Source organism: Mus pahari, chromosome 11 (genome assembly GCF_900095145.1).
Source record: "Mus pahari chromosome 11, PAHARI_EIJ_v1.1, whole genome shotgun sequence".
Taxonomy (NCBI): domain Eukaryota; kingdom Metazoa; phylum Chordata; class Mammalia; order Rodentia; family Muridae; genus Mus; species Mus pahari.
The window spans coordinates 55883994-55895680 of NC_034600.1; the positions used below are offsets into that span (position 1 = coordinate 55883994).

The window sequence follows — 11687 nt, forward strand, 5'->3', positions numbered from 1 at the left end:
TTGCATCCTGTCCTTCCTGTAATCCCAGTTGAATCAGAACTTCTCAGAGTCCAGCTTTCTCTGTGATCCTGTGATTCTAGGATCCTGTGATGCTGAGATTCTGGCTGTGTCAGAATTCTTGGCAGTCAAGCTTCCTCTGAGACTCTGAGATCCTGGTGTGACCAAGCTCCTGGGATCCTGGGATCCTAGGCATGTTAGAGCGCCTGGAAGTGGTACCTCCTCTGGGGACTGTGGGGCTTTCCGCTGAGTTCAAAACCAAGGTAGAGCAGCAATGACTGGAAGGAACCTGAGCCACTGGTTGGGTGGGGTTCCCGTGTCTGTGCTCCAGCTGGACCAAGGCACCCCTGGTTCTGTTGGAACAGATGTTGTGTTCCACTCACCAGTGATCCTAAGATCCTGGGCATGCTAGGATGCCTGTGGGATGGAGAGTCCTCTGGAGACCGTGGGACTGTCTGCCAAGTTCAGGCCCCCTCACTATTATTTTCAATGAGATATATTATGCTACTATAATTCTTTTTCATGTTGTCCCTGTAGATGCTCCATCATTTTGGAAAATTTCTCAGCCTCTTGGTATATGATGCTCACTTTGAAATAACCATGTCTCAGAAATTAAATCACACATTTTAAGACATCTGAGGGTAAATGCTATTTAGTGGTAGAATATGTGAAGCAGTAGATTAAATGAGACAAAGGATTCCTCTGCAAAGACAGGGTAAAACTATCAAGACTGTTTCTAAGAGAAGGTATCTAGAAGACAGAATTTTCTAGGAAGCATTGTTCCTAAGCAGGGAGTTCTGACCTACAAGAAGGTCAAGACTAAATGTGGTACATTGGATTTCCACAAATGAGTAGACAAAATGTGATGGCTAAATGCTAGGGTATCAAGAGGAAGAGATGTGTGCTATGGTGGAAAACCCTTTGAAGATTCAGAGTACCTTGACCAATATCAGTTTCACCCCTAGGCAGCATAATCATGTCTTAATGTCATGCCTTCTTCATCTTCTTGGCATTACTCAGATACCAGATCACAGCACCAAGAACCTTCCCACAAAGCCATAAGTTGCCTAGAGTAAGCGCTACCAGGAACAGGATGACATCCAGCAAATACTGCTCATGCTATGGCTGCTGAAAAGCATAGGGCTTGAAATGTGCTACATCCCTGTCTTCAGGATGTGGTCAAACCAGACCACAAGCCTCTGGAGGGATAGGGTGGGTACGTCTGATCACTCTGGCAGCCATTGCTGCAGACTTGTACTTGTGGGTCAAAATAGAAGGGATGCTATAATAGTGATGTGCCAATATTTTGAACCCTCATATCTCTTATTACCCCAACACACACACACACACACACACACACACACACACACACACCACCCAAATATTTCTACTCTGTACCCTTAGGTGGGTTATACTGATATGTATATGCCTCTCATTAGCATGATCTACTTTAAAAGATTAATATAATCTTACTTGTTCAGATTAATTAATCCTAAAGGTACTAAAGTATAAAAACTTTCTATTTTAGGATGAGACCATACCTCTTCTATTAAATAACAGTAATGTTATAGTTGAAGTTATATCACATGTATGGAACAATTACTCTGTATCAATGTATACTTGTTGACATATAATACTCTGAAGAATCTGGAGATTTGTGCCTGTTTCCTTCGTATAGCAACAGAATATCATGTTGGTCAAAACAGGTTTTCCCAACTCAGGCTTCATATTTATACATTATGCATAGTAGTATCCTGTGCTTGGTTTAGGGATTTATTTTTTCATTTTAATTATTGTGTGTGTATGTACATGTGAATGTGTAAGCATATGCATGTGTATATGTGCACATGAATGCATCTGCCAGTGTGCCATGGGCTGGGCCCAGTCAGAATCCCTCAACACAGGGGAAAAATCATGGTTTCAGTACTCAGGTAGGCAAGGAGTCAGCGAGTGACAAACAGACATGAACACAAGAGAGTGTTGAATCTGAATGTAATTTCTCAAAGAGAGCATCAGACTTATATTACAGAAGAAAATAAGGAAGTTAGGTGATACATTGAAGGTACAGTGAAGTCATCTGATGTATAATGACACAAAACAGAGAAATGCATATATAAAGACTGACAGGAACCAGGCAGTGGTTACAACTGAAATAAAAAGCAGCCCTATCTGAAGTTACCTATTATAGGAGCCAGTTGAGGATTTCACACCCTAGTCACAAGGGTCTAAGCACCTAATTATGCTATTCCTCTGAGCCTTGTGAAAATGTGTATGGGGGGGGGATGTTCTGCTCTTGCTAACCTTTCCATGAATAATGTACTATTCTAGTTCCTCCTTAAATCACAACCCTCCTTTTTCCTAAACCATTGTAAATTCCTGCATGTGGGAGTGGCTTAGCTGTTATTTTAAGTATCTGTTGGGAACCTCCATTTATCAGAGGAGCCCAGCATCTTTCTTGTAATATGTAATGTAGTCTGCCATACCTGACTGTAATGAGAATTCTAAGTTTAATTTGTAGAACTTGCCCTGAGATTTCTACTCTTATCCAGTAAACTTCAATGTCTGATTTCTTTCACTATCTTTCAACACTAGAGACATTTTGTCTGAATAAGTCAAATCATTTCTTGGGGGCACCTATAATAAAACAATACTGAAGGAAAGCATGCAAGACCCTCCACCAACTATCACAGGGACAAATCTGAAACACACCCGTGTTACCGGATGCCAAAGAACTTCCAGGAGACCAGTTTCCATGAAGCTTTTTGCTTCAGGACTGTGACCAAGCTTTTGGACTTGTCACACAGACTCCATTGGAGTGGGTGTGGCACCAGTGGAGGCTATCAGGTTATCAGATCCCCTGGAGGTGAATTTACAGGTGGTTGTGATCCCTACAGTATGTGTATACATAACCAAACTCCACTACTCTGGAAGAATAGCAAGGGCTCTCATCCAGTGAGCCATCTCTCCAGGACCCTGTGCTTCATTTAAGTCTTCTTGGTTTGTCACTACTTCAAAATTATTTGAATAAAGGATTCCCATATTTGCATTTTTACAAATTATAGAGCTGGCCCTAAAGATGCACATTTCTGTTCCACTCTAAAATCCTTCTATTATGGGTACAATGAGGAATGCCCAGTCAGAATTTAATAATCTGAAAATCCAATTGTTCTTCAGAAGGTGAATATCCAGCACAACACATGAAACTGCAAATACTTACAGCTGCCCTGAAACTTACCAACTCTTTAGGCCTTATATCTTCTGTTACATGGGTGTTTTTCTTCCTGCTAACAAGACCTGCCTAAGTGCCTAATTATAAAGGAAAGTACAAAATTCGAAGAATTGACTCAGGTTTCTGCCCTTGAAGCATCAATAAATTATCCTCTCTTCGTTATAAGGGGAAAAATACTTGTTATTCTTTAAGGGAGATCACTGGGTTCTGGTAGAAGGTATTTGCCTTGAAGTGTCAAGGTCCTATCTCATTGCATCACTGATTGGAAAACCATTAACTACCTGTTTAGTAGCTGCCCTTTGCTAGGCACTGAGAAGAAAGTGAAAGATAAGGGACTTACACTTAAGTTTGCAGATTACAATAAAGTACAAAGCATGCAGTAGGCAGTTTAGTATAGCAGTGAGCATAGCTGCCTTCCATTAAGGTACAAAAGTAAAGGAAAGTACAGAAAAGTAGAACATTTGTAGACCTTAAATGTTAAAATGGAATTTATGTAGTAAGCTAGCATGATAGGAGGCTGCTAGAAATAGAACCAATAGACTAGAAAGATAATGTCACAGGTGAGACTTGAATCTCATGGACAAGCTATTCCATAAAAAGAATGGAGGGAGCATTAATAGACAAAGTGAGAGGAGGAGGAGGAAGAGGAGGAGGAGGAGGAGGAGGAGGAGGANNNGAGGAGGAGGAGGAGGAGGAGGAGGAGGAGGAAAAGGAGGAGGAGGAGGAAAAGGAGGAGGAGGAGGAAGAGGAAGAGGAAGAGGAAGAGGAGGAAGAGAGTGTGGAATGTTTGTAGAAGTGTAAGGCAATCCCCTGCCTCACATGGTATACTCATTTAAAAAAAATCATTATCTCACTCAAAGAGGCCTCATATATGTAGACACGAACTAGAAAATTACTCTTGGCACATCATTATAATTTCTGTAGTGTTACTTTTGGAGGACACAGGTTAGCTCTAGAATATTACGCACAATTCTGTTTTCTGGGTGACTCTTCTCTAATGAAAAATAGACTCTCCCATGGAGTCTCTGTCTCTCTGTGTGTGTCTCCACTGTGTATTATACTTTCTACAGTTTGAAGATTATGAATCAAGTAATAATGCCTCAGACATGTTTATCTTTCCAAACCCTAATACCTGCCCCATATATCTTAAAAGAAATTAAAATGACTTAATAATTGAATGATTGATCTCTATCTATATATGTCTCATAGAATCAGCTCTTCTCTAGAAAATACTATGCAGTTAAACTATATAGAAAGCTGTACCTTTGATGATTTTAAACCATTATCCTACAACCTCTTAATTATTAATTGTAGTAGTGAGAGGACTCCAAAGGGCAGCTCAGAAACAAAGATTATCATTAGTGCATTAAGGTCATCTCCATAAAACCAACACTAGGCCAATTCAATAACCTACTTTGAAGGAACTCAACCTAGTGCTCCCATGGCTTGCTACAACTCCAAGCATTGTTGGCACAAACATCGTGTAGTTACGAATCTTCAAGCCCCTCCTGCATAAGAAGGGTTTTGATAAGAATGTGTCCAGTCACTCCTGTTATGTGACACATGATTGATAGGTGCTAAGCAGTTAACTAAAGACAACTAAAGACAATAGCTATACTCTCATGTGTCCTTAGTTCACTTGCCACTGTCTATTACATTCAAAATGTCCTTTCAGGGACAGATAGAGTACAGTCAACGTGATATGATAGAAGGCTGAAGCCTGTCATAATAAGAAAAGAGAATGAAAGAATTAAACAGGCCACTCTGGTGACTTTGAAAGTATGGATTTACTCTTCTAGCTCTCTGGCTAGATGACTTCTGCCCTCCAGGATCTTGCTTAAGTCTATCAATTGCAGATCCTTCTAATATTAGTTTACAACCCCATCTAGTTAGTGGGTCCTGGTGACTATCACACATAGATGAGTGTAAAGAGAAGAGACATCTGTGCAGACCTTACCTAAGAGGTAATTCTGAGGAAGCCAGTCAACGTTTTTCACATTTTTAGCAAACTTGATATCTTTAAGCCAATAGGAAGCATTAAATGGCCAAATCACCCATTGAGGGAGGAGGGCAAAGGCATTACTCATCTCACTGATGCTTTTCTTGGTCTGATAGAAGCTCAATGTGGATCCCTGAGAAACAAGAACAAACCCAGAGTCGCCAAACTTAGCAGTGAAGTTCTCCAAGTCCTAGAGAAAGAGAATAAAAGGAGTCAATAGGGTTATGTGTGACATTCTGGATGGGTGTGCAATGAAAGTCAGATGATGTATCTATGTATGAATATGCCCACCCATTAGCAACTTCTGAGCTGCCTTTCATAGGGCAGTGTCCTCTGCATCATGCTTTATTTTATTGTGCTTACATGGTTTAGAAATTGCTTGAGTCATTCTTACAGACATGTTTTCCATATAAACAATTTTGCTAATCAATATGAGTTTGAAGAGGGTTTTAGGGTTTCAGCCAACACTACAGTCTCAGTCTCTCTCTCTCTCTCTCTCTCTCTCTCTCTCTCTCTCTCTCTCTTTCTCCCCACCTCTCTCTCTCACACACACACACATGCACACCCCTTAGAATGTAAGTAGCATCGACAGTTGCAGATTCTAGATATCTATGCCTAACAATATTTTGTAAAATAAGGATGCTGGGATGATTTGGAATATCTTTCCTCACTGAATTTCTGATTGTAGTATCAGAGTCATACTCTTTGGATCATTGTAGGTCCTAGAAGCTATGAGAACTTTGTTATATTCTAAGGCTGGCCCCAGATGATGCTGTTTGGAAGTGCATACTGAAGTGTGCTTTTCCAGAAGGGAAGTCAAGCTATAAAATCCTGCAAAATCATTTCTCTCATGAAAAGTGTGGCCAATGCAGGATAAGGCTCCTTGGTACCTCCATCTAACAAACCATCTAGCATGTTTTCCTTTAATATTTCTTCACAATTGGAGTTTGACCTTCATACTCCTTCACCTGTATCAGTGGTTTCAGGTTAAAGCTGAAAATTAGAAATACTTGAGAAGATATTTTTAAGCACAAAATGAAGACCTAAAACCTCAGACTTCAAACAGTATTAATTATGGCACTGAGATAATTGAATTCTTATTGACAAGAAATTAGCATAAGTATACCCACTGTAGACAAAAATAAATGGGGTTACTTTCAGTACATTTTCAATCCTATTAACTTCCACCTCTCCACCATTTTCACAGATCTTATCCATTAAACATTTATGCTCCAAGTCTTACTAATACAGTGCCCAGAATTTGTCAATATGTTACTTGGTCTGAATTGCCTACTCTTAAAATTTTATATAAGTGACATTTTGGATTGTATTCTTTGACTTAGCATACTGGTTTTGACTTACACTGATTACAGCATATAATTAATCTTTCGCTTTAAGGCTGAAAACATCTGTGGTGCATGCAAGCATGTGTGTGTGTGTGTGTGTGTGTGTGTGTGTGTGTGTGTGTGTGTGTGTGTTTATGTGTTTCCATTTTTATTTAGTGTGGGTGCATTGGTTATTTCTGCCTCTTGGATATAATGAATATTCCCATGATCATACATACATGCACGGGTTTTTATTTGGATGATTTTTTCAATTTCTTAAAATATATATGTCTAGTGCTACAATGGCCGTATGGTATGGCAATTTTGTCTTTGGATTATTGTATGATCTGAAAATGGTTTTTCACTCATATAAATTCATATTCCTGGAAATAGTGTACTAAGATTAAATTTCCCCTCATTTGTTTCTGCATTTCTTGTCTTCTGATGAGAAAGTAGGGAATGTTTTGCTTTCTAGGTTTACATCAAAATAATGATGGCATATAGAATGACTACCCAAACAATTTCTTCAGAGAATTTTTTATGGTATGGTATGTCTCCATATATTTAGGAAGTCTTTACTTTCCATCATCAATATTTGTAGCTCTCAGTATTGAAGTGTTCAATTTTATGACTATTTTTGTAAACATTGATATTGACTCTTACTTAAATACATCATTAAACAAAATACCTCATTAAACAAAGAAGAAAAAGATTACATGTTTTCTATCACGCAGAATTTAAATATACATACTTAAATATTATATATAAAGTAGTGTATAAAATATACTGTTAAAAATGAGACTGTCAGAAGGTATATACAAAAGGAGAAGTGGTAACCACAGAGTATAAGGAAAAGCAAAGGGAAGCAAGGCAAATGTCATTGTCTCATATGCAGAGCCTATACACATGTGTATGTATATGATATACATTATATATTTTTATATACATACATAGATCATATGAACACAGGGGAGTGCTAAGTGGAGGAGGACCAACAGGAGGTTTTGTTGGTGCAACAATACTGTGTTGTTGGTACATCAAGAGTTCCATTTGTTACTCTTAATTCTGGCTATTTTATGCTGATGTCAAGATTAGAATTTGATTTGTGTGGATAATCTTTCTATACTAAAACTAGAATACTGAAGTTTATGGTTATTGTAGCAGTGGCTGTGTTTGCCTTATTTCTCTCTATCTTTAACATCATAGCTTTTGTTGCTCTCAAATCCCTTAATTGATGTGTTTATGTTTAAACTTATGATATATTCCTAACTAATAAATTGTTTAACTTCACTCTTTGATGCCCTGATCATAATAATCAGAAATTAGAAACAATCTAGATATCCTAGGTGCCCATCAACTGATGAATAAATAATGAAAATGTAGTATATTCACCACACAGAACATTATTCAGGTGCTAAGGAAAATGAAATTTCCAAGTAATCAGACGGAACTAGAAATAAATTATCCTAAGTGAAGTAATCCAAAATCAAAAAGACAAACATAGTAGGTTTCCTTTTGTATGTGGATGTTAGCTCTTAATCTCTTGATACATGTGCTACAGCCTGAATAGCCAGAGGGTATTACCATGTAAGGGAGTACAGAGTAGGAAGGCTTTTCCTTTTCCAAGGAGGGGGAAACAGAATACAGTGTTAGAGAGAGATAAAACAGAAACTAATTAGGAGGATTAGCTAGGGAGGACGATTGTGAGATGGGCACTGGAGGGAATACAGGAGGAGTGCCTATCACTAAAGGCCATTTGAAAAAAATCATACCTCTACTGCTGTAGAAGCTTCCTGAAATATGCACATCTATTTAAAGAATCCAAATGGAATCCCCAAATAATAAGAGAAATAATGCCTAAGATAGACATCTTAAACCACCAGTAAAACATCCAGACCAGGAATGGGTCACATCTTGTTGAGTCATTAGACAAATGGTTCTCATGGAATTCTCCCCAAATCACAGTCTATTGCCAAGGCTACTGGTTGCTTCTCCAAACCTGATGATAAGGCCCTATTGCTAAAAACAATCTGTCATTGAACAAGAACCTGAGGTTGTACTTAACAGGAAATTTCATCCCTACTACAGTTTTCATGATTCTGGAAGGTGATCATCAGTAGCACCCAGCTACGAACTCTGTGACCTACAACAACAGCATGCCTATGTGATATACTAGTGCAATAGTGACCAAAGGTTATGGGAGCAACCAACCACTTTTAGATTGAATTTAAAGCTCACCCCAGAGATGGAACCCAATCCTGACTCTGCTAGAGTCTAAGAATCAGAGACTAGACAGATTATGGAAAAGCCTAGGGCAAAAGCTGCTATTATGATTCTCCTAAATGAATTTAGGAATAAAATGAATCTTCATGACATACTGCTATGCCCATAGATCAGTGCCTAGCTCAGCTCTCATCGAAAAAGCTTCTTCTTGCAGTGTATAAGAATCAATGCAAAAATTCACAACTGGACAGTGGCAGTGAGAGACCTTGGAGCACTCAGTCCTAAATGGGATGTCTTCATTAACCCTCCCCTCAAGATTCAGAGATCTAAGCATAAGAAAAGGCAAAAGGATTACAAGAGCCAGAGGTGGTGGTTTACTTAAGAAAATGGTATCTTTCAAGCACAACAGGACTGAAATCCAGATGAACTGCTAGCTGATACCCACTAATAAAGGTAAAACCAGCTTTCACCACTGGGTGTGTCAGCCACATCCAGGACCAGACCTTCTGTGCAGGAGTTCAACCTGTTAGCCAACAGAAAATGAACTCATTGGTATCTTTGTGGACTTCTTGTTTCATTTTTCTTTTCTTTGGGGTGAGGGAGCACTTTTTTTTGAGGGGGTACTTTTTTTTTTACTGATCTTGTGACTATTTTTAATTTTCATTTTTGTGGGTGTTTTTGTTTACTGGGCTTTGTTGTTATCATTTTTGTTTCTTGACTTTTTATTTTTTATTTTTGGGATTTTTTGAAAGAAAGAAAACAAAGATGAGTAGGTAAGAAAGATCTTGGAGTTGTAGGAGAGGATAATGTGATCAAAATAAATTATATGAGAAATTATTAATAAAGATAAAAATAAAAATTGTTTCATATTTTAAATATCTATAATATACTTAAAAACAGAAATATACAATGTCTTCCTTGTCTTTCTTGTAAAAGTGTTTTATATTCAATATACTTTGATCTAGTCCTCAATAGGTTTGGAGACACAGGACCATAGTAACAGTACCTGTTGCCAGTCTCCAATGCTCTACTCTGAGCACATCTTTTCTCAAACCTTATTGTATTTTATTCTGACTAAATTACCTACTAAACAGTCATTGAGAGCACAAGTCATCAATGCACTTAGCCTAAATACAGGAGAAAAATGATAACTTTATTTTAAAATTCATAGCCACAAAGTCAGGACTGGAGTTAGAAGAGAGCCCACAGGTAGCACACTGTCAGAGGTCCTGAATCCCAGGATAGAAAAGGTTCTAATTTTGTCCTTGCACAACTAAATGCTGCATCTGAAATACTTTACTTGCAACATCCTATTGTGTTCTGAGTATCCCTTTGGCAAATAGTTGTCATAGCCTTTGCCATCGACCTGAAACCAAGCAAAGACCTAAGGTTTCACTTACTTGGGTATTGGCTGAACAGGTTTGTCCAGTAAACCTCCCACATAGACTGTGTTGGGAAACAGGGGACAAGCAAAATCCAAGACAAAGTCAGAGTTGACAAACCACAGCTCAGCTTTCAGTAGAAGTTCAGACAACACTGGCCGAGAGCCTTCTGCAAAATGCTTCTAGATGGTGCCATCATAATAAGAAAATATTTTCCTTTGCCTCACGGAGAAATCAAAGAACATCAGAAAGTTCCTCACTAGGCCCCAGAAGTCAATTTAGTCAGTTAGATCAGAACTGTACACTGGAATATAGGACAAGGGGCTTGATAAACCAAAGTCCATAAAGCTAAATAGAGAGGGAAGAAAGGACATAAATTGTTTTCCTGGTTTCTCAGCACTAAGGAAAATACAAGGATCTGTTAAATACAAAAATAGTAGGTCAAAATTCTCATGTATTGAAGAATTCATGATATCCCTTCTGCATAACAGCTCGCTGCATAAGTCACATAATGTTCAAATAGTTTTGTGTAGCTGTAGAATCCTTCTCTGTGAAAAAAATTTAAAAGCTTATGTAGGATATATTCATTTCAAAGTATTTTTAAACAAAATATTCTATTTCTGTCCAACAACTGTCTATAGGACTGGCCATTCTTGCAGTTATTTCTATTCCTTAAAATCTCATAATCTACACCTCATCTCTCTCATCCATCCTTGATGTTTACAATGCTGCAATATATTTCCAATATATATTGGAACCTGTAGGAACTAAGGGGAGTATAGGGGAAGGAAAGGGGAGGGAAAGAGCCCATGTCCAGGCAGAGTTCCTCCTATGCTCTGGGCAGGCAGACATGGGAGGGCTGCCAGATGCTTTCCACTCGGCCCCAGGTGGTCATCTAAGCCACCCACCCCACTCAATGGGGGATGGACAAGTGGCAGCCCCCAATACCAGGGGCCCCAGGGTGACACCTTTAGCCCCGGGGTTATGGGAGAGAGGGCTGAGGGATAGAGGTTCCCACATGGGCAAGAGTCCTTACTCCAGGCCTTGACTGGAGCATAGGAAGGCCTTCCATCAGGAGATTACAAACAGCTCTTTAGAGGAAAGCCTATCCCATCATCTAAGCGCAGTGAGCCTTGATGAACAGAGACAGTCTATAGTTTTAGAGTTTTATTGTAGAAAGGCAGGGAGAAAGAGAGAAGATAGAGAGTGAGAGAGAGACCGGCCATAGCCAAGAGGAGAGAAGGGGGAAAAGGAGTGAGAGAAGAAAGGCTAGAGAATAAGAGAGAGTGAGAGGGAGAGAAAGAGAGTGAGAGGAGAGAGTAAGAGAGAGAAGAGGAGAGGGGGAGAGGAGAGTGAGAGAGGAAAAGAGAACGGGGAGAGGAGAGGATGAGGAGAGGTTAGAGAGTGAGGTGGGGCCAAGCAGCCCCTCTTTTTTTTTTCTTTTTTTTTTAATTATTATTTTCTTTATTTACATTTCAAATGCTATCCCGAAAGTTTCCCATACCCCTCCCCCCACCTCTGTTCCCCTACCC

The 11687-nt window shown here is 39.0% G+C and overlaps 1 pseudogene; it reads right to left on the bottom strand.

Moving 5' to 3' along the window:
- Positions 1-4884: 4884 nt before the first annotated feature.
- Positions 4885-10664, bottom strand: LOC110328897 (annotated as a pseudogene).
- Positions 10665-11687: the final 1023 nt, after the last annotated feature.